This window comes from Melozone crissalis, unplaced genomic scaffold (genome assembly GCF_028551555.1).
Source record: "Melozone crissalis strain CALT ecotype California unplaced genomic scaffold, PUWL_Pcris_2 ptg000026l_1, whole genome shotgun sequence".
Classification (NCBI taxonomy): domain Eukaryota; kingdom Metazoa; phylum Chordata; class Aves; order Passeriformes; family Passerellidae; genus Melozone; species Melozone crissalis.
Window position 1 is genome coordinate 9,992,979 of NW_026535804.1, and position 21,829 is coordinate 10,014,807.

The window sequence follows — 21,829 nt, forward strand, 5'->3', positions numbered from 1 at the left end:
AAAATAATTCCTTCCCCCAGAGGTTTGAATTTTGAATGCTGTTGCAGGGTGGAATGAGATAGCTGCCAACCAACTGCTGCCATTTCCACTTCTGACCTCAAGGCACTGCATGCCCATGTCCCACAGAAGAGCAGTTGATAATCCTCACCTACAGGCATTGCTTCTAAAGCCCCAACAACAGGAAGCACTGAGCCAGGCAAACAGGGAGTGCAGCTCCTGGGACAGACAACATTCCTCCCCCAGCCCTTTCCTGCGAGCAGGGAGGCAGCAGGGCTGGAGCTGAGGATGGCTCTGTCCCCACCAGGCTGTGATGCACCTGGTGACAAACAGGGACACCCAGGGAGAGCGCAGCTGTGGGTTAGGCCAGGACACTCTTGTGTCGCTGCAGTAACTGTGCTGCTTCCCAGGAATGACTAACTGGGAGTTCACAGGAAGAGCCGAGCACCCAGCAATGTGTCCTTCTGCCCATGGACACCCTCCTGTTCCCTTCTCCTGCAGGACAAACACACCCCACCCTCCAGCTGTGCCCCAGAAAGCACCTGCTCACAGCCCTGAGAGAACACACAGCCCATCCAGAGCCTCAGACACTTATCCCACCAGCTTTATACAGCAAAACAATTCTTTTCATATTAACAATGTAGAAAGTGATTGAAACAACAAAGCAGCAAACTAGGAACTAACTTAGAAGGTCAACGTTGCATATACCACACTTAGTCATAATCATTTAGTTGGAGAAACAGGCTGGATTGGGTAACTAAATTCACATGTTTTGCAGTAGTCAACTACTCCAATGACATTGCTTTACTTATTACAACATCTTCATGAGGAGGAAAGGGGTACACAGTGCACTGTACTAGCAAAATGCTTTCAGAAAAATGTGCAACAAGGTTCAACACTTGCATTTTTGTTGCTGCTAAACACAGACCAAAAAAATGTGTTTTCCACAAAACAGAAATTCCTTTCCTCCTAAGTAAAGGAAAAGCCTCACAGGTTACTAAACAGCACTGCAATACTTTCCCCTGTATCTGTCAGCTGCACCAGAAGAACAAGTCCTAAATGTTGTTAAGGAAACAACGAATTTCATTACTGATAATGCTACAATTCAACTTCACGCAGATTGCCACAGCTGCTCACAGGGAATGTTTCTCACTGGTTATTCCTCTGCTTTCCCCAGTAACCCTTCTGGGCCATCTCTCATCCAACTGCTCTGGCAGACTGGGAAAAACATCCAGTTGTTCTTTAGGGTTCATGGGGCCTTTTTATCATTTTGGGTTACATGATAGTAATTTTCAAGCGTCAGACTCAAACCTTCATACTCTAAATCCACCCCTCATTTGGCAGGAAGAAGAAGCAGTATATTTGTTTTAGACAATCTCTGCAGCCTCCTTATGGAGTGAGAGATTTTATTTTAACAGAAAAAGGACCCCACTAACACATTACAGCCCTGTTCCAAACCAGGCCAGCAGCACATTAAATCTCTCTCAGACAGGGAACACCTACACAAGGCAATATGATCTGAAATTCATATTTGTTCCCAGAAATTCTAGATTCTGTTTGATTTACTAGAGATTCAAGCAGTATCTGCCTTCCAACACTGAGATATGTGGGAGAACTGCTGCAATTCTTTGTACTTAATTAAAATAAGTAACAGAGCTCTCAGCATCAGACACAATTTTCTGTTAAGAGCAAGAAGTCTTCATTTCAGGTCCTTCAAAACAAAGCACAATATTAGTGAAAAGTACTGCTTTGCCACAGAAGTAAAGCCAATTCCCATTTAGCCCAGAATGCCCTCCCTGAAGCAGAGAGCACAGCTGCTGGGACATTATCTGTCACATGGACTTCATCTCATTCAGCAGATCTATATCATAAAAGACAAAAAAATGAAGGGATACAAAATGCAAAATTCAACGTTCTTTCCTATCCCCATTCAAATTTCTAATTATGATCAATTAAATTCCCCTGGCATCTCCATGAGTTAATGTATTCCATAGTTAACATCTATTGTTCCTTTTACATCCACTAGTCATTACTTTTAAATGAACTACAGAGCCAGGGTTGGTAATTACTATCACACAATAGCCCTGTGAAACCTTCCTGTCAGGGATCCAGTTACCCAGCCTGGAGATCAGGCTTTAGAGCTCAGTTTCCATCAGGAACAAGAAGGAAAGAAGGAAGTTTCCTTCACTTTCCAAGTTCATGCAACTGGATTTGAGATACAGAGGTGAGGAGAAGAGGGGAAAAAAACAAAAACAAGAAAACCTGTTTTAAATCCAAGGGCAGAAATGAAAAAGTTGATATCAACATCAAGGACAATTAAAAGCTTGTGTTTTAAATGTGTAGGGCAGAAGCCAATCCCAGATCATGGCCAAAAGTGATGATGCCACCATGGATCACAACATACACACACAGCACACACTCCTGACAGAGAAACCCAGGTCAGCACAACTAAGCTGGGTGAGAGCTAAAACCGCTCCAGCAGGAGATCTCTGAGCATCATTTAAAAAAACCCAAACATTTTTGCGCAAATGCTTTTAAGTTCAGAAAAATTTAAGTTAAATAATTTCCATTTAAGTATGCTAAGGTATACTTAAGAAGAGAATCCTAGGCAAAATTTTAAAGTCTTGTCAATGAGATTATACATTTAATGAAAATTATAAACCTATCAAAGAGATGAGTAAGAATCATTTTAAGTGCAGGACAGAAAAGTCAAGTAAAATTGCAATGGCAAATAAGGAGTCTTCAAAACTACTGGAATTTTGTTGCAGACAAAATTACTGGAATTTTGTTGCTGCTGCTGAGGTATCTGAGCTTGTCTTTACAACAGTTCAAAAATAATCAAGCAAAAATTGTTTAATGTTAGCTAAGTGAGTGTATTCTATATTAACATTTTCCCCAAAGATCTAAGAAAGGTCAGCTACCACATTAGTTCCTCTGCCTTTACTGACACAAGAATAATTATTATTTCCTATTCTCCTTCCAGTACACACCACTTACTAAAATCTTTAAAAGCTGCACTACAGTCCCATTTTAACAAACACAAAAAGCTAAGCAGTTAAAGGTTCTCCAGAAACTCAGAAAAATCTAATTTCCTATTTAATGATTTTCTGAAGGCTGAAGTGAAGCAGAATTTTTAAGAAATCCAACACTTTCCCTAACAGAAGAAATAAAAGAAGTTTTTAGGCAAAGCTCTGCTCTTTGGAACAGATTCAAACTGCATCACAGTATAATTATATTAAAGAACATTTACTCCCAGTTGGCACAATACGAATGAATAAAAATTCCAGTGCATACATAATACTTTCTCCATTCACATGTTCTCCTCCTATGAACTATATTCTTGTTTATCATTTGTAATTGCAAACAACAGGTAGCACTTTTTCCTTCCAAAACACTCCACATTGAACAGTTCAAAGGGACCTTTCATTAGTTTCCAGAACAAAATAAAATTGTAACAAACCAGCACCATATCCCACCCTCTCACCCTCCATCACAGATTTTGGGGTTTTAGTCATTTCCTATAACAAATATTGCTGTCCTTAAAAATATGTTAAAATATGTGGTTTTTCCAGGTAGCTAGTTGCTGGCATCAAAATTACCTAAAAAACTAATTTGGCCACAAGTGAGAAGAGAAATGCCCCAGAAAAAGACAAGTTTACAGACCTAGATCTGAAATTTCTACAGCAAGGGATTCAGAAATAGACACTTTAAAACAAGGGCAAACTCAGAGCCAGCCTCAAGCCAGCTTTTCCCACTTTCCTCAGACTGCTGGGTTCTCAAAACCCAACAATGGTCTTACAGTTCTGAGCAATAAATACAGAACTGCTGCATTTGCTCTCTTCTAAAAGGGAGGAGAGTCTACATCAGAATCTTCTGCATAAGTTCTGCATCTCAACAGAACATGTTGGATTTCTGTAATAATAAAGCATCAAAAGTTTACATGTAAAAATAACACCCAGTGGAAAGGGTAAATGGTGAGGTTAAACTGTGCAGAATTGTAACTTGCTCTCTTATCTCGGTGAAAAAAAAAATCACCTCCTCATTAATCTGATAAAAGATTATCTAAAACCTCTGTGGATTTATCCACAGCTGAAAACTCTGCCCACATCTCTGATTAAATTAAAGGTCACTATGAAATCTTTAGGGGAAATTCTGACCGAGTGACTTAGAGAGAAGCATGTTTCCAAAATTAAGTACAAGAAGGTGGCCTGAATCCTAAATTAAAAAGGGCTTATCAGAATTGTCTGGCAGGCTCTTTTTTCCCAGTGCAAATGCACATCAATAGGTAGAACTGCCTACAGGTAGCAAGTGAGCATTCAAAGCCTTCTTCTTACATTTACATTCATTTCCTTAACAAAAAAATGACAGCACTGGTCACAGTACCTGCCAAGGCAAAACAACCATCACACACCTTCATATGAAGGGGTTTTAAAAATAAACAGGTTTGTCCACATCAGGCTGAACTCAGTTACACAGAGGAGCAGCAGCAATTAGTAACTCAACCTCTAGGTCGCCATGTAAAATGTAGTTATGAGAGATTAGTAAAAAAGAAATGGAATCTACAGATTTACCCATAGGTATCAAAAGACATCTGTTTTTTTTATCAGGAGATTTTTAATGATCAATCAAATTTCATATTTCTTATGTACAGCCTTCATTTTAATTTCATGTTCTGCAGAGGATTAGCATGCAAGGTGCCTCGTGGCTTTTTAAGCTGACAGGACAAAACACAGTACACAATCATGATTTCCTCAGTTCTCAGAGATGTTTTCAAAATTACAGAAGGGGACATTCTCTGGTGTTATTAAATAGTACTCAAGCTTTTAATTCTTAGAAGTATTTCGTTTCAGACCTAGCATACCCCTAAGAAGCAAGGTGATAACTCTTCAAATAAAATAATCAATTAGCAAAAGGCAAAGATCTGCAGAGCAGGCAGCTGGCACAAACTGAAACAAGAACAACAAACCAAAGCAAGGCTATTTTCAGAAAGCTGAAATTGTCTAGGGAAGGGAGGAGGGCTACATTTGATACAAATAAAGTATTCACACCTAACTAGAAAGGCAGTTGTACTTAACACATGAAAATTAATTATCTGAAGGCACCTGAAGATACAGAGCAAGCTGCAAATATTAACACAGGGAAATGCTGTTGGAGGCACACTGATTACAGCTGTTCACCTCTTTGAATCTCATCTGCCCAAGGAAAAGTGTCTTTGACAAATGCAGAAAATGCATTTATGACAGACCAGGATTTCTCAGAAGCTTCTGCAAGCATACTCCCCAGAAGGTCCAAAGGACAGGAAAGGTTAGGAAAAGGCCAATAAACAGGACTTCAAAACGTGCAAGTTTTTTAAGAATTGCCATCAAGTTTGAGTTAGGTGGGACAAAAGTAATTCTACCCAAAAGTCAAACTTCTCTGCAAAGTTTCTTTAAAATAATTGATCCCAGCTCCTAAGAGAGGCAGTCCTACCAATCACTCCAGGCCATCCAATGGTCTCTCCTGTCACTGGATTATATGAAAAAATTAATGGAGAAAGGTATTACCAGCATTTCCTCCTACCTGGAAACTGCAAAAGAAACATAATTAGCACCACAAGAACAGAAAAGCTCTTTGTGATCTAATTTTGGAAGAAAATGGACTAGAATTCCTGACTTCTCTGAAAGCCCTGTGCAGGTAATCACGTTACTTTTAGTTTCAGTGTTATTAGGAGAGTTGGAAAAATTTCACTCTAACTTACCTGACTGAAGAGGAGTATTCACACAGATTATGGAATAAGTAAGATCATAAAGAGTCACTAACACCTTAAAGCAGCAACAGCAAAGACTGAGAACCACATTAATGCAGCTTTAGAATCACACATATTCTAGCAAGAACTGTGCAGAGATCATAAACTACTGATGACAGCTTCAGTGCACAAAATACTTCAACTTTTAATTCATAGAAAGATCCATAGAAGGTTAACAAAACAAACTCTAAAGAATCCTTGTCCTAAAAATAGCCAGAAAATAAAATGTCACATTTGGAATTGGCGAGTACCAGACGCTTCTCTCACTGCTTAAGGCAACACTCATTCAGATTTATGTTCAGCTCAGATACCTAGAAACTAAAATGTAAAAGTTCAGCACCGCTGTGGCTTTCCAGCTGGAGGACAGTGATAAGCACAGGACAACATCCAAGACACTGAAATGGAACCCAGATGGCCCCAAACGACCTGAATTTTCACCATGCTAAGGACAAAGCATTTTGCTTATTAAAAAAAGCCAAAAACCCAAGCAAACACACAACACAGAAACACTGTAGACCCTCAATGAGCACAGACATTAAGTGAGGCTCAATAAAAACATGAGGACAGGCAACTCAGACCTCCCCAGCTTCCCAGCTGACTGTCAGGACATAAAGGTTCTGGGGAGCTGTCAAAAGCTTCTAGAGCCTTGCAACTGTTACAAACATTGCAAACCCCTCAATGACTAATTTTGAATTAAAGAGTGGTTTAAGTATTTTATGATTAAAAACACTGGACTGTGAGACAGACACAAAAACACTCACTCACGTGCACAGGGCTGAAGCAACTATACAATTCCTAGTTATTCTATTACAGTACATTCTACTATTTCACAAAATCCACAAAAGCATTAAGGCAAAAAACAGAATGTGGCAAAAGCATTCCCACGTGTGTCTTCATGTAAATACATTTTCTTAGATTTCCCACAGTATTTACAACTCTGAGCATTTCAAGGTGTAAATTTATTGACTGACAGACATTGGCAAGAATTTTCCCTGGACTTTGTAATTCAGGACATGAAAGAGGCCTTGCCACAAACAGCACTGAAATCAAAGGCAGCAGCTCCATCTGCATTCCCCTCTGTTTCTTGCATTACACACAGAGGAGAGCAGTACTCAATGAATCAGTGAAATACATTAAAGCTTTCTGGTGGTTTGGTTTTGGGTTGCTTTTTGGTTTTTTTCAGGAGCAATGGAGGTAACTCCTATTTCTAACAGCTGCAATACACTTTAATTGCAACATCTGACAGGTCAATTAAAGACTGCCTGACCTTAACAGCTGCTTACAGGCCTGACTCCCATTGAAACCAACTGAGTCAGAAAATGATGAGCACCTCCCACAACATATTTTTTTTATGCCTAATTGCTAAGAAACCATGGGAGATAGATGAAAAAAATACCCCAGCTTTGCTTGCATTCTGAATTTAAATGATCATTTCACAGGAATGTAAAGGCACGTACTGCTCCAAAGGAGAAAGGAAGTCAGCACACTGAGAGGGTAAAGTGAGGTCCTTGGGCATATGGGGATCCTTCCCACTCTGTTTTTCTCTCTCAAAATGTGGTACTGATAACAAGCCTGGAAGGATCATTCGTCATGTGAATACTCAAAAAAGAAAAACCAAAAAAACCAAACAAAATAAGATTGGGAAAAACATAAACAGAGCTCTCCTCTCTTCTTTTTTCAGCAGCATGGATCTACCCCATTGGTCATTCCCTGAGTGAACCAGGCCACCAGTGTGAAATTAAAGAAAAATAAAATTTTCCTTAAAATGTTTAAGTTCATTAAATGTTTTCTGAACTTTGCAGCACTTCTTGAGAAGTGTTCTCACCCATTACTCATTTTCTCTCTGCCTTTGCTCCTCTATGGTATAATTCAGTCACAGCACACAGGCACAGGTCCTTAACTTACTGGAAGGCAGACCAGTGCAATGGGACTTCTGTAAATGAAATCACTCCTCCAAAACTCTATTTCAGAGAGGCACATACTAAATTTTGACCAGCTACACAGGGAGCTGTAAAACATACACGCAGATCTCACTTCTGAGAACATTAATCAGCAGAGCTGTCTGCAGGAATTTCATGACAACTCCACAAGCTGAAAAGTAAAAAAGTCAGCAGGTGGGTGTCTTGTAGAAATACACACCAAAATTCACCAGTTACCTGCTGAATTCACAGTGCAATATGAACAGCTTAAAAAAAAAATTAATGAATTTTTAAGAACTCCAGTTCTACTTTACATTCAAGCTGTATTAATGCAAACTCTCTGTTGTCATTCTCCCTTGGGCTTACTTCCTGTAAAAAGAGCTAAAGTCTTCCCTTTCTTATCCTATATTTTTATTCAAGAAACAGGTATCATCAGTGTAATTTGTCCAGGAAATGCCTTCAACATCCTCAAAGTTTCTACTACTGCATTTAGAAATAATTTCTATAGTCTCAACCAGCTAAGAAACAGTTAAGGGTCAATGCACTCCCCTCTATGTGGGTTACATTTTGTGCACACACATACACAGAAAGGGAAGTGTCATTAAAGCAGCTTCAAGGAAATTAATTTTAGGTCATCAATTTTAAGGTCTTGATTTGCTGGGAGATAAAAGAACAGCAAAAGCCACCAGATGGATTCAAAAGGGCAAAGGGAAATAAGTGTCTTTGAGCCACATCCTGCCTGGTCCAATTACAGAATTATGCAGGCAAGTCTAATTTCAGGCATAGGGCAATGTTCCTATATCCATGCTGAATTCATCCACCAGGCATTTGTTTACCAAGGAGAGCCAAGCTCTGAATTCCAAGCACCATGAGCAGGTTTGTGGGTATGCACAGCACACACTCAGGGTGTGGGTGTGTAAACCAGGCTTTTAATTGCTCAGAGAGGTCAGGGCTGAGAAGCCAAGCAGGAGTGGCAGCTCAGGCTGTCTTCCAGGATAAGGTGACAAAATAGTGAGGAGTGAAGGGTGAGGAAGCTGCTCCCATCCCTGCAGAGCTGCCTCTGCCATGCTCTGTACAACAAAGGCTTCAGACAACACTGGTCACTCTTCTGGGGAAACTGAACTGAGCAGTGCAAGTGGAAATGCACACACGGGGTGGAAATCTCTCACCTCCATTCCTCACCACGAGCTCCTCTCTGTGAAAATGAGGAACAGCCTCCACACCCCCTCCAAAGCTCTCCCAGCTCCAGGAAGGATCAGAAGTGTTCTGCCAACAACAATCCCTTCTGCAGCAGCCTGAGATCGGAGCAGACCACACAAACCAGCAGTGATCTGGCTGGGGTTATGGAGGAGGAGGCTCCAGGAGCCACTGTTCACACCTCACCCGTTTCTGTCCACAAAAACATTTGCAAAGCACTCAGCCCATAGTACATTCACTGGTAAATGCACTACTTAGGGCAGCTGGGTAGAAGAAGCAGATTAAAAAAATACATCCTGAGAAAGCAAAGCCACTCATGGGCCAGGGACCACTATTTACTCATTTTTATCATTTCAATTGTGAAGTTTTAACGTGGAAGAAAAAATGATAGGTGGGATGTAGGCAGGAATTAAAAGTACAACTGGAAAGTTGGCCCAACTCATCAGAAAAGCAAAGGTTCATAAAATCTGTTTAATACTCCAAAACCATTGCCAATCCACATCTCAAAGCTGCATGACAAAACAAACAGAGAGCCACAGAACTGAATGTTTACACTTTTAAATATAACACACCTCATAATGCACATTTTCAGACACTCACAGAGTTTTCTGAAACTGTCAGGCACTGCTTTCAGCTTGCCTGAAACCTCTCAGCAGTGTTAAGGTTTCTGGGAACACTCAACCTGTTGTCAAAAAGGGAATGATAAAAGGGAATAAAGGGAATTACAAAATAGGAGAAAGTTTGTATGCACAGCTGGTCCGTTCTCCATCCACATCTCCTTCTACTTGCTAAAAATAACATATAAACAGAAGAGTAACTTTTTTCTTTTCTATAAAAATACTTTTGTAAAGTCATGCATTGCTCAGAAGGTTTATTCAAAACCTGGCAGAGCATTTATTAACCAGCACACTTCTGAGCTGACAGACATTCAGGATTATCTCCCCCTTAATTCTTTCCACTTCTCCTAATTCCTTTGTTTAATACTTCAAGTTAAGTTGAAAAGGAAGAAGTGTGGAAATGATTAGACAAAAAGAAACGCTACTGAGGAGGTCCTACAAAGATAAGCCTTATCAAACGTCACAGCAGCTGCAAACAAGTCAAGAGTTGTACAGATCACTTTCATTTCCCACCAAAGTACATTTATTTATGTGACCAACCCCAAGTATTACACAAGAGTACGAGGAAAGAAGTGAAGCCACTCCAGGCAACAGGGATGATGGATACATATTAAGCAAGCAGAATGGCAATGCCTGGCTTGGAAAGCACCAGAGAGAATCTCCACCTTGCCTGGCCACGGTGGGGCAGGGAGATGGGGAGCAGCAGTGGGAGGTGGGAGCAGGCAGGGCTGTGGGAATGCTGCTCTGCAATGCTCTGCCCCTGCCAGGCACCATCCTGGGGATGGATCCCTGGCAGAGCCCAGCAGGCTCTGGGTACCTGGGGGGCTGCAGAGCACAGGGAGCAGGACAGGCTGCAGCCACAGGCAGGACACAGCGAGCACAACTCCGGCAGCCTCCAGTGCCTCTCCATGTCACATGGTTGGTGACATTTCCTACCCAAGCTCCACAACACAGCCGTGTGAGCACCACCAGCTCCTTCCCCACACAGAACCCTCATTCTTCCAGCCTGTCTGGGCTCATAAAAACAATTTTCTTTTCTCAGCCTTAATCCTGACTTCCAGGGAAATAGAATGTTTTTTACATCTCTCTTTTTAATTTCAGATCAGTACTCTACTGCAGCTCATGACAGGTCACATTCACATTTCACTCCTCTGCCATCTGCTTTGAAATTCCCAGTATCAAAGGAGTCCATAACTTTGTGCTTATAATTCTGCAGTCCTATTTTACAACAAAAGTGTAATTTAAACAAAACACATGAAATCTAGAGTAAGATCTAAAGTCTTGTGGCTCTGTCTTCTATTTCCACTAATAAAACCCAATATAGCAATTTTTTGGACGAAAGAGATCCTTTAAAAGAGCACTCCAATGCCTGAATAACTATTTTCATACTCTTGAAAGAGATTCTGTTCTAAGCTTGAGCATCCCATCTTCTCACAGCTCCAGGATAATCCTGCAGGACATGCAACACAGTCACAGCACTAAGGGACATTCTCCTGCAATATTCCTGTCATCCAACACCAGCAGGGTCAGAGGCCACAACACTTTCCAAACCCTGAGACACAGGGTAATGAATATTAAAGCTGGTTCACACAACGATTCATTTCTGCTGCCCTCCTGGCCTTTATGGGGAAACACCATTGTTTACCCTGTTTATTGATCTCCTGTTATCCACTGTCCATCAGTCCTCTTCCCTTTTAGAACCCCAACTGCACTGGGTATTGATCTGGACTTTGCACAGCACAGTAACACACCTCACTGTCTGGAGAGGAGAGAGTTAACACAAATAGGAAAGACAATGAACAGAGAAGCAGGAGTTATGAGGAGCAGACAGGCAAGATCAGAAAATAAACCCTGTTTTATCATTATATTCTCATGTCCCTCCAAAGACACTAACAATTGTCTTCAACAGTACCCAGAGAATAAATATGACTGGTAAGCAACACAACACCCTGGAACTCCTCTCCTCCCAGAGGGGGAAGCAGGAAATAAAAACACCAGCAAAACTTACAGGGATTTCTGCACAGTGCAGACACCTCAGACACTCTGACCTATTCCACCATCAAAACTTGCTCCTCTGCTTCCTTTCTCACCACTTCCAACAGAAGCAAGACTGGCTGCGGCTAACACAGGAAATCTTCAAGCAAAGCCTCTCAGATGCTTCAACTGAGCAGTTCCAACTTAAGACACTTGGGTTTTATTTTTCAGAGATAATGGTCATCAAGGAGTCCATTAAAGGAAATGATGAAAGAGGCAGATTCTGCATTACTGAACTGGTCTGACTGGGAGTCCTGCACTACACTGGGTGCATTGTTACTGACCAAGGAGAGCAGACTTTGCTCTGTACAGACTCAAACTCATGAAACCAAGTTAACGGAAGGCAGCCTCCAGTGCAAAACTCCAGTGAGGACTTGTGTGAAAGAACATAAAAATCACCTTTAAAGACTTAAAATTCCATTTGTCAAGTATGCAAATACTTTAGAACCTGTGATACACAAAGCTTGGCCCAAATCCAAGCAAATCCATTCACTTACAGCTCTTCTGAAGAGGACACTCCTTCAGTGCTATCTCTGCAGAGCTCAACCCTCATCCCTCAGAGTGCTCTGAGGAACAGGGGCTGAGGCTGCTGGGGGAGGATAAACCCTCCCAGCCAATGCACAACCTTCAGGTCTTGTTGTCTTGAGCTGGAAATGGGATTTTGATCAATTATTATCAACTTTCTGCCTTCAAACTTCTGTGCTTGCCATGTTAACAGAAGCTTTGTAGAAGCCGACCTCCAAGAAGAGATAATTCACAATTCTGTCAAGAACAGCTGATCATATATTTTTATGACACAGTAATTGGGATTTTTGTCCAGCAGAAATGATTAATTCCACCACCTGCAGTACAAACCTCCCCAAAACAAACCCTTTACTTTGTGATTCTGAACCATTTAGCACAATCCTCTACAATAAGGAGTGGCACACATATTTTTTTTTGTATCAACAGTTCTGATATGATATTGTTCTCTCAGCAGCTCAATGTTCCACCCTCCTCCGCCTTGAAAGCACAAGACATCCTTTCAAGTGTCCTCTTTGCATTACTTAAAAATGTCCGTGCCCTTTATCAGGCACATGTGGAACCCTTGTGCACTTCCAGAGTTGGTTTCTACTCTGAATACATCTCTTCTAATACAAAGTACACACTCATGACAGCTCACAGTATTAACTCTTATCTTTTTTTCTCTAATCTCCAAGCCTACATTATGCTCTCATTTTCCAGCATACATTGTCATCTGATTGTTTCATTTAGGGCAGTAAGGGTTTCTAGAACATGAGGCCTTTATTCATGGATAAATGTTTTAGAGCACACTGAATTAGCATTACTACTGTGGACATCTGATACCACAATTTCTAGCTTACCAAAGAAAAATAATAAAAATCCAGAGATTTGAGGGACTTTCCAAGCTCTAAGAACTGTGTTTAAGACCAGAATTTACTTACCCTCCCCTCTATTCTTTTGGAATCTGGTTTATCCTAATAAACAGCCTTCATTCTCCTCAGCCTCTGGGCAGGTGTCAGTTACACTCTGCACACTCAGCACCACAATTTATTCACCTCACAGGCAGAAACTGCTAAAGCTCAGTCCTGGAGAGCAGGACAGGGGAACATGTCCTTACTTATGGCCACTGCCATGCCTGTGACTGCTCACCTTCCCCCACACAATGGAACTCTGGTGTGCTACAGGAGAAACACTCTGATTTCATCACAGGGAATTGGCTGAGTTGGCACAGAAGGTGGGGTAGAGCAGCACAGTCCCCAAATGGATCAGCTTAAAAGCTCTTTGAATGCCACAATGCATCCTCAGTCCTGTAGCTCCATGATTTTAAATGTATTTCAGTTATATTAGCCTTTTATTTGCTAAGTAAGTTTCATTATCTCCCATTACTTTGTTTACACACCTACCACAACACAGAAATTACTGGCATTGCCCATTATGTCCAGGCTTCCTGCTCCACATTCTTTACTTTGAAAAACAGTTGGATTAGGAGTTCTTTAGTTAGAAACAACTAAGCATTTGGTATTAAAAGCTGGAAGCCTTAAGAGTTGTTATCACACAAAAAGAAGTATGTAATTAATACACATTATTAGGCCATGTCCTTCTTCAAGTTTTAACTTTGGATTTTATTCAAATTTTTTTTCCCCTTAAATAGGTCATTTCAATAAGCTCTTTGCATGGACCAGAAGTGCTGTTCACAAGAGAAGTGTTCAGCTTGTCAGTACAACTCCCAGGCTGTATCATACCCCAGCAAACTCCAGTGTGAGACATCTCTGAGCACAGAATCAACTCCTTGGTCTTTTACTCAAAGGAGAAAGCACCTGCACTGCTTTAGAAACACCACCTCAAGCCTCAGCACCTACCTGGAGCATAATTAATGTGCCACCCACAACACAGCACTTGCTGGATCAGCTCTGAAGTCAGAGTAGTAACCTCTCATAAATCATAAAACAGCATCACGTCAGAGTCTTTAAAAGTCAATTTTAACATCCCAAGTCACTAGTCTATCATTTTACGCTTAAGGTAAAGTCCTTTTACCTCTCATTTAGCACATTTTCAGTTCCAAGAAAATCAAACCAGAGTACTCACGCTGCCTGAATTTTATTCAATTTAGGAATATTAAGTTATTTCAGCACTAAAACGACAACATCTTCTTGTAAAAATATACACCCCTGAAACTGTAACCCCTTATTTTTCCTGAGTTGCACAGGCAATATCATCTTGAAAGAGGGGTATGACAAAGCATCTTAACAGAAGATAATCTCACAGCACAGAAGACTTACACTAATTTATCTTCTGGTTATAATACTTAAGTGGCATACAAAAGTTTAAATTAACCTCTGCTGTATACTTCATTTCCCAAAATTATGATCAGGAACTCCTCAAGACATTTGCTGACAGACACAAATCGCCAAGAAGTTCAGCACAAACATTCAGGAGGAACTTTAGCACATGCTGAAGAGACACAGTATACAGGCTTAGTCCCTGAACTGCAATGAAGATAACACAGATGACACTGAAAATTACAAGAGAAGCAGAAACCAAGGAGCCAACAGCAAGGGCAAGAGAGAGGAAACAATTTTAGTAGACAGGAAACCTCTCGCCTTTGGTGGCAAAAGCCAGCTGAAAAATTCTCCCTCGGTTTCAGCGGGAGCGACCGCTGCCGCCTCCTCTGCCGTTTGTTTTTAAGGTGTCGCTCGTACTCCGGCAGCTCCAGCCCAGCGGCAGCCCCAGCTCGGCAAACGCCGCTCCCGCGCCGAGCAGCGGCGGCTCCATCCCGCCCAGCCCGCACCGGCCCGGCCCCGCTCCCCGCGGGCTCCCGGCTCTGCCCCGGCCGCCATCCGCCCTGCCCGGCCCCGGGGGCCGCCCGCGGCCCGGCCCGACCGCCGCCCTCGGCCCCTGCGCTCCTCCCTGCCCGCAGCCCGCGGGGACCGGCGGGCGCTGCCGGCCGCCCTCACGGCACTGCCCGGCCCCCTCACCTCAGCCGCGGCTCTCGGCTCTGCCCCAGCCCCTCACCTCAGCCGCGGCTCTCGGCACTGCCCCAGCCCCTCGCCTCAGCCCCGGCTCATGGCACTGGCCGCTCCTGCCCGCGCCGGGCGGCGGCAGCGGCGGGGAGGCGGCGGCGCCGCCAATCCGGGCCCCGCGGGGGGACGGGCCTGCCCGAGCCGCCGCAGCGCCGGCCCGAGGGGCGGGACAGGGCGGGACGGAGCGGGGCGGGCGGGGGCGGGGACGAGGACGGGGACAGGGGGACAGGGACAAGGGACGGGGGCACCCCTGGCAGCCAGAGCGGCCCTGTCCGTCCCTCGGGCGCAGCCGGTGTTCCAGCGGCCGGTGGTGGTGACGCTCGGAACGGTCCCCGGGGCGAGGAGCCGCTCGGCCCGCGGCCGGCGCGGGTGCGGGTGCGGAGCTGCGGCCGCTCCCGGGCGTGCCGGGCCGCCCCGGTAACCCGCCGGCTCCGGGAACGCGGCGCTCGGTGCGGGTTTGTGTCAGGCTCGGTGCGGGGCATCGGCTGCGGCAGGAAGCGTGTGCACGACCAGGCACAGAGAAAGGAGCTGGTTGGGATCTAAACATTGCAGAAATGACCAAAAATTATCGGCTCCCTCACCGAGCAGGCACTTATCCCAGGAAACCTGCCCTGGCAGAGGTCATTTTATTTACCCTTCATATTTCCCAATTTGCAGCAGACAGAGAAAAAAAATTAATTCTCTGTGTCAAAAGGTTGTTTTCTCAATAATGGTCTTATGCAACAAATTACAGCCTTTCTACTGCTTTTACCCTTTACTTAATTGCTCTTGCCTTTGAAGGCAGTTAATGATGACATTACAGCATTACACCGGGTCAGGCTGATGCTGGCCCAGGTTTCTTTAGTCAACCCTTGGGTTAATTTGGCTGTGCCAATTATCTTCTCTTTAATAAATTCAGTTTGAATTAAAACATAAAGAATCCTGCAAGATCTTTCAGACTCTTTATTTCATACCAGCCTTTAAATTTATGATACTTTATGAGGTGATGGGACAAAATTTATTCACTAACCATGATTTAGTGGGATGTGTGAGCAGAATTCAAATTTTTCCAAACTAGCCATTGCAAAGAGTTCAATATAAATTATTAATTTTCAAACAGTTTCCTATGTTACCTGCAGCTGTGCTGAGGTCAGGGGTGCTGTTGCACCAGGCATTATACACATGGCACATGGAGGGGTTGCAGTCTAGGTCAGAAGTAGGTGCAGGCAGCACTCAGACTGCTTCTCTCATTAAATGGCAGCAATACTTCAGTGCTTGTGGAAGTGAATTATTCACAGGCATCTCTGAGTTCTGTTTTTAAAAGCAGGATTCCTGCATGAAATGGAAAACCAGAGTTACTGAGAGCAGCCAGCACCTGCCAAATCTGCTTCAGTGAGGAATGGCCTGAGCTCACCAAATGGATGGTCAGAGCCTTCAAGCTGTTGGACGTCCAAGCACTAAACTCAGCAGTCTGAAGGGTCACAGCTGAAGGAACTGAAGGAACCCAGCAAAAGACTGCACTGTGTGAGTGTCACTGCAGAACCTCAATTTAGTCTTAATTTTTTTAATGAAAAAGACCACATTCTATTTGAAATACAGATACACATGTATTCATCTCAGACATGTTTCTGTTAACAGTTGTCCTTGTGTATAGGAAGACCTTTGAATCCTTATACAAAGCTGATGTTAATGTTTCCAGAGTCTGCAGATAAGATAATGTTTGTTTCCTTAACAACAGGTTTTCCCTGCAGGACAGAGCCTACAGCTGAAGCTGTGGCTCACAGGTTGGTTTTGGCTGTATTAAACTACAATCAGCTCACTGGAATCTCTGAAGCTTTTTCTGCCCTCTCTTTGCATGTACCTAGGGCAAGAGAGAGGTTAAACAATTTTAGTAGACAGCAACACGTGGACTGAAACTCCTGACCTCAAGATAAATATTTGTGCACCTGGAGTTAGGTCCTCAGCAGAGGCTTCTTCCATAGCATGGTATGTGCTGAGCCAAGGCTGGAGGCAGCCAGTGGGAAAAACTGGGCACAAGCTGTGTCTGACCAGGGTACCACAGTCTGGGCTTCATGGGAATCCTCTTCTAAAGACAAGTCCCAGTCAGGTGGAAGGGGGGCAGAAGGAAAAATCTCAGAATAGTTGAATCACTCAGTGCTGTAAGAGTAAATCCTTTTGTTGGATTATTTGCCTTCCACCTATCCTACAAAAAGACAAGAGAATAAAGTAATGCTTATTTATTTTTAATATTTCAGTATCCCATGTATAAGTATGCAGTCATTCTGAGAAGCAGCAGCCTGCAGGGTCTAGAAACAGGTATCTACAGTCAGGAGCTGCTTTTGAAAAGAATTACTTTAATCTTTTGGAATATGTGAGGGAGACAGTTAAAAACCTTTAAAAGCAGTAAAATAATAGGTAATATTTCTCCCCCAGAACTTCTGTGAAGCTCAGTTCATTTCTCTGTAATGCCCCCATCAGTATTTCACAGCTCAGGGCAGTTTAAAGCCTCTGCTTTTGTGAGAAAAGAACATTACAAGAGCTTTGGGGTCCCACATGGTTTTCACAAATCCCGTTGCCGTCAGATCCTGGGGAAGACCCAAGAGCTGCAGGACAGTCCTGCTTGCAATTTTGTGCTGAGAAGCTTTAAGAGGAATGAGGCAGCAGCTGAGCCTGAACGTGTGAATCTTGGCAAACACAGGGTTGTGTGTGAGAGCAGCTTTACTGTTGGCTTGTTTGGTTGTTACCAGTGCAACATCAAACACAACGGAAAGAAGCTTAGCATGGAAAACCCAAACAAGGCTCCAGCCCACCCGGTGTGCACAGAGCCCAGCAAGGACTGGCAATGCTGGGGCTCCCCAGTGCTTCAGCTGGCTCTGATTTGGGTGTGGAGGGCAGTATGAGCTTCCTGAGAGCCACATTCCTTCCACAGCTCCTGTGGGCCCATCTTCTGCTTGTCAAATGAGTGAGAGTGTTCTCAGCACCTCCCAGATTCTTTCTCTGCCAGTGGCTTTGCTGCTGTCTTTGGATCTGAGTTGTCTAACCTGCAAACTGCCCATCCTGTCCTCCACCCCATCCCTTCTCCCCACTGATCCCAGCCCCTGGGCCTGGCTCCTTGCTGGCACAAAGGGGCACAGCCTGGACATGCCCTCCCCAGGGAGCCTCCCCACTCCAAATCTGCTACTCTGGTTCTAAAATCCCCCTGGGAACTGCAGAAATCCTGAGCTCTTGTTGCTTCCTGTGCTAAAGCACATTATTCTGGTGTTGGGGTTTTTTTATTGCTGCTTAATTTTTAAAGCTGAGCTGAGGGTAGATCACAGAATCATTGAGGTTGGAAAAGACATCCAAGATTATTGAGTCCAACCTTTGACTGATCATCACCTTGTCAGCTAGACCAGAGCATTCATAACTCCTCAATTACAAAAGCAGGCAGGTCTCAAATCCAGCTGTAAAATAAAATGTCCAAAGGAATGGTGGAGAGAAACAACATTAAAAATTACAGGAATTTAGTCCTTGCTTGCCTTTGTGATCTTGCTATTTCCCTTTTTATTTATTTAAGGCTTCTAGACTCCCAGGTATCTGTGGAGGAACAGCTCTATGCAGCTGCTCACATCAAGTCCTTGCACTCAGAGAAGACGCTGCCAGAGCCAGAGGAGGTTCCAGCTTGCACCCATGTCTGTCCCAGACATGTTTTATGAAAAATCCTTTCTTTAGGATTTTTCCTCTTGAGAAGCTGAAAGGCTTCAAGAACCAAATGTAAACAATGGTTATTTGCTGCTGTAGAGTGCAACAGGTGCATCTGTGATTGGTCTCATGTGGTTGTTTCTAATTAATGGCCAATCACAGTCAGCTGGCTTGCACTCTGTCCGAGCCACAAGCTTTTGTAATCATTCTTTCTTTTTCTATTCTTAGCCAGCCTTCTGATGAAATATTTTCTTCTATTCTTTAAATATAGTTTTAATGTAATACATATCATAAAATAATAAATCAGCCTTCTGAAACATGGAGTCAGATCCTTGTCTCTTCCCTCATCCTCAGACCCCTGTGAACACTGTCACACATGTCCAGCACAGCCTCTGGTGCTGCCAGGAGCTCAGGTGGAGTCACAGGACAGGCCAAAGCAAGGCCAGGCAGGTGAGCAGAGCCTGCCAGGGTGTGCTGGTGCTGCCAAGGTGACTCCCAGAGGCAGAGCAGCTCCCAGGGAAGGTGCTTGCAAGGTAGCCTGGGTCAGGCAGTTTCAGTGCTGGGAATCTGCACTGGTTTCTCTCAGACCTACAAAACATTCTGGATGGCTCTCACATGGTTTGTCTCTCCCTGACACCGAATCCAGACGGGAAATGGCCAGGGCACACCTGCAGTGATGCCACCCATCACAGGGGAAGGGACAGGTCCCTGGGCCACCCAGAACTGCCACGTGCCTGCTGCCAAAGTCACAGCAAGGTTGTAGGAGCTGGTGTCTGTGTTTCAGTGTACCTGGCAAACGTACAAAACTCTAAAAGCCTGAAATCTGATCTGCACATGGAGAGAAGTCAATACTCCTCCCTCCACAGAGACCTTGGTGAGGGAGGATATTGTGGCTGAGCACTGGAGCGCTCCAGAGTGCAACAGTGGCAAAATCCAAAGCTGGGGGAAGGCTGGGGGACACAGAGGCACTAAAGCTGCAGTTTGTGCAAGGATTGCACCACAAGGCCTTGGCAACAATGTCAGGTGCTACACACCATTTTCTGGTAATCAGGACAAGCAAAGCACAAAATAAACAGTATGTCCTGACCTTTCAGCTGCCAAATCATTCACCTATTTTAAATCTACAAGTAAATTTAGTTCTGACATTACAGAACAGCTGAAGATACTTGTTTAAATCAGCCACATACACTGCAAGTTTTCCACATGCACAGGAGCATTAACACCAGGCAGCAGCACCTCCTGCTCCTGCCTGGACAGATGCTGTGGCTCTGCACTGATGGGCCTAATTTAAATGGTTAGTTAAGGGAAAAGAACATTGACTAAAGACTAGAAATGAACAGCAGCCTTTAGATCCACAAGTCAAACCAACTGTCAGGAGGTCCATAATGGTTTTTTGGGGGCAGAAGGAGAACATATGGTCTGGCTGTCTCTGGTGATTTTATTGCCCCTTGTTTTCACAGGCAAAGTCGGAGAAATTAATCTGAATTAATAACACCTGTGACTTGAAAGTTACACGAGTAAGTTTTGTTACTCAAAGTGGCCTTCATTTGATTTAGCTTTCTTCATTTTCCAAGTAAAGTGCACTAAATCAGATTAATGCCACTTAATTCTGAATATGAATATCTGCATAGGTCTTCACAGAATTTAACTAATCTACTTTAAAATATAATTCAGCTCAGGTTCCCTGAGTGTCCCCTTCAAGGAAAGACTCACATCAATAGACTTAATGGGAATTGTTCCTCGATTGTGCTGGCATAGGATCAAAACATCACTATCATAAAAACAGCCACATCTTGCTTAGATGTTTTTGTTCTGAGAGCATTAACACCCAACCCAGAGCTGAATGTATACCTGCTGAAATGGAATCAGAAATGGCAGCATGGAGTGAACTCTTAGTTACAGAAGAGGGATAAAACACTCACCTTGGTTTTTCCAGCTGAGATGGAGAACAGGCATAGGTGCTCAGGGTCATTTTCCTGTTCTGAAGGTGTAAACAGTGTGCATTGTTTTCATAAGGCTGATATAATTTAGGCTGTTGTGCAGTTCTAGACTGTCATTTCAAACCTGAAAGTTGCTAGAACCTTCATTTACATGAACTTCACGGATGTCTGAGGAAGAGCTGTCTCTGTGACAGTAACTTGTAACCTTCCACTGAGCATCCTCATGGCCCATATCTGCACATCTTCTTTATCCAGCTGGGCTTTGTGGGTAGGCTGGGCTTAAACAATGAGAACATGAAGGTGCAGTCACACCCAGGAACAAACAAGAGCCCAGCTTTGAAAGCAAACACAGGATTGGTGTTTTCCCAGGTTAAAGAACTGCCTCTGACAGAGCACTCAGTGCCTGTCCAGTCACACAAAATGACCACAGCCAGATTCAATCCTTTTCTGCTCTCCCTACAGCCAACCACCAGTGGCAGCTCCATCCTGGCCCATTTCTCCAACAGATCTTGACCCAGCCTCCAAAGCCAAAAGCTCTCAGTGCCTTCACAACTGGATTCTTGTTCTGGACTTCAGATCCTCCTTTAGCACTTGGGAGGAAGATTTCAGCACACAGATTTATTGAATAACATCCCACTGTGACAATCATTCAGGTGGCTAAATAAGGAACCTGTGCTCCTTAGGAGATCTGTTAAAGGCAATGAAAAGGGACAGGCTCCAAACAGGACTCTCAGTCACAGGACTGGAGAGCAGAGCAGCCTCTTAGCTCAGACATGCTCTTGTGAGGCACTGAGAATATTCTGCTCACCTTCCCTGTGTAATTTTCATGACCTGATGCATAATCCAGTCTCCAAACCTGCCCGGGTGCCCTGAGCCTTCTGTCCAGCTCCTACAGCCATCCCTTAATGCCATTTCTGCAAACAGCATCTGACTCCATGTGACCTTGGGGTTTTCTCAGAGTGCCATTAAATCTTTCAATTAAATATTGCTCAGTAATCTATCCAGCAATAATTCCTGAGTCAAAATTTCAAGTGCTCATGGATAATGTAGTATGTTTTCCACAAAAATCCAATGAGCTATACTAAGGAATCTGATATGTACATGCAGAGTCTGTCCTGGAATAAAAAGTAAACTAAACACATCTAAGCTTTTAGAA

General features: G+C 43.5%; 1 protein-coding gene across 2 annotated transcripts in view; it reads right to left on the reverse strand.

Moving 5' to 3' along the window:
* TEX2 (testis expressed 2) overlaps positions 1–15,164 on the reverse strand; it is a 46,178-nt gene extending 31,014 nt beyond the window's left edge. Inside the window, exon 1 of one of the 2 annotated variants that reach the window (XM_054278914.1) lies at positions 15,066–15,164. The gene's annotated coding sequence lies outside the window, so the exon portion shown is untranslated. The other variant, XM_054278915.1, reaches the window with a different exon arrangement.
* Positions 15,165–21,829: the final 6,665 nt, after the last annotated feature.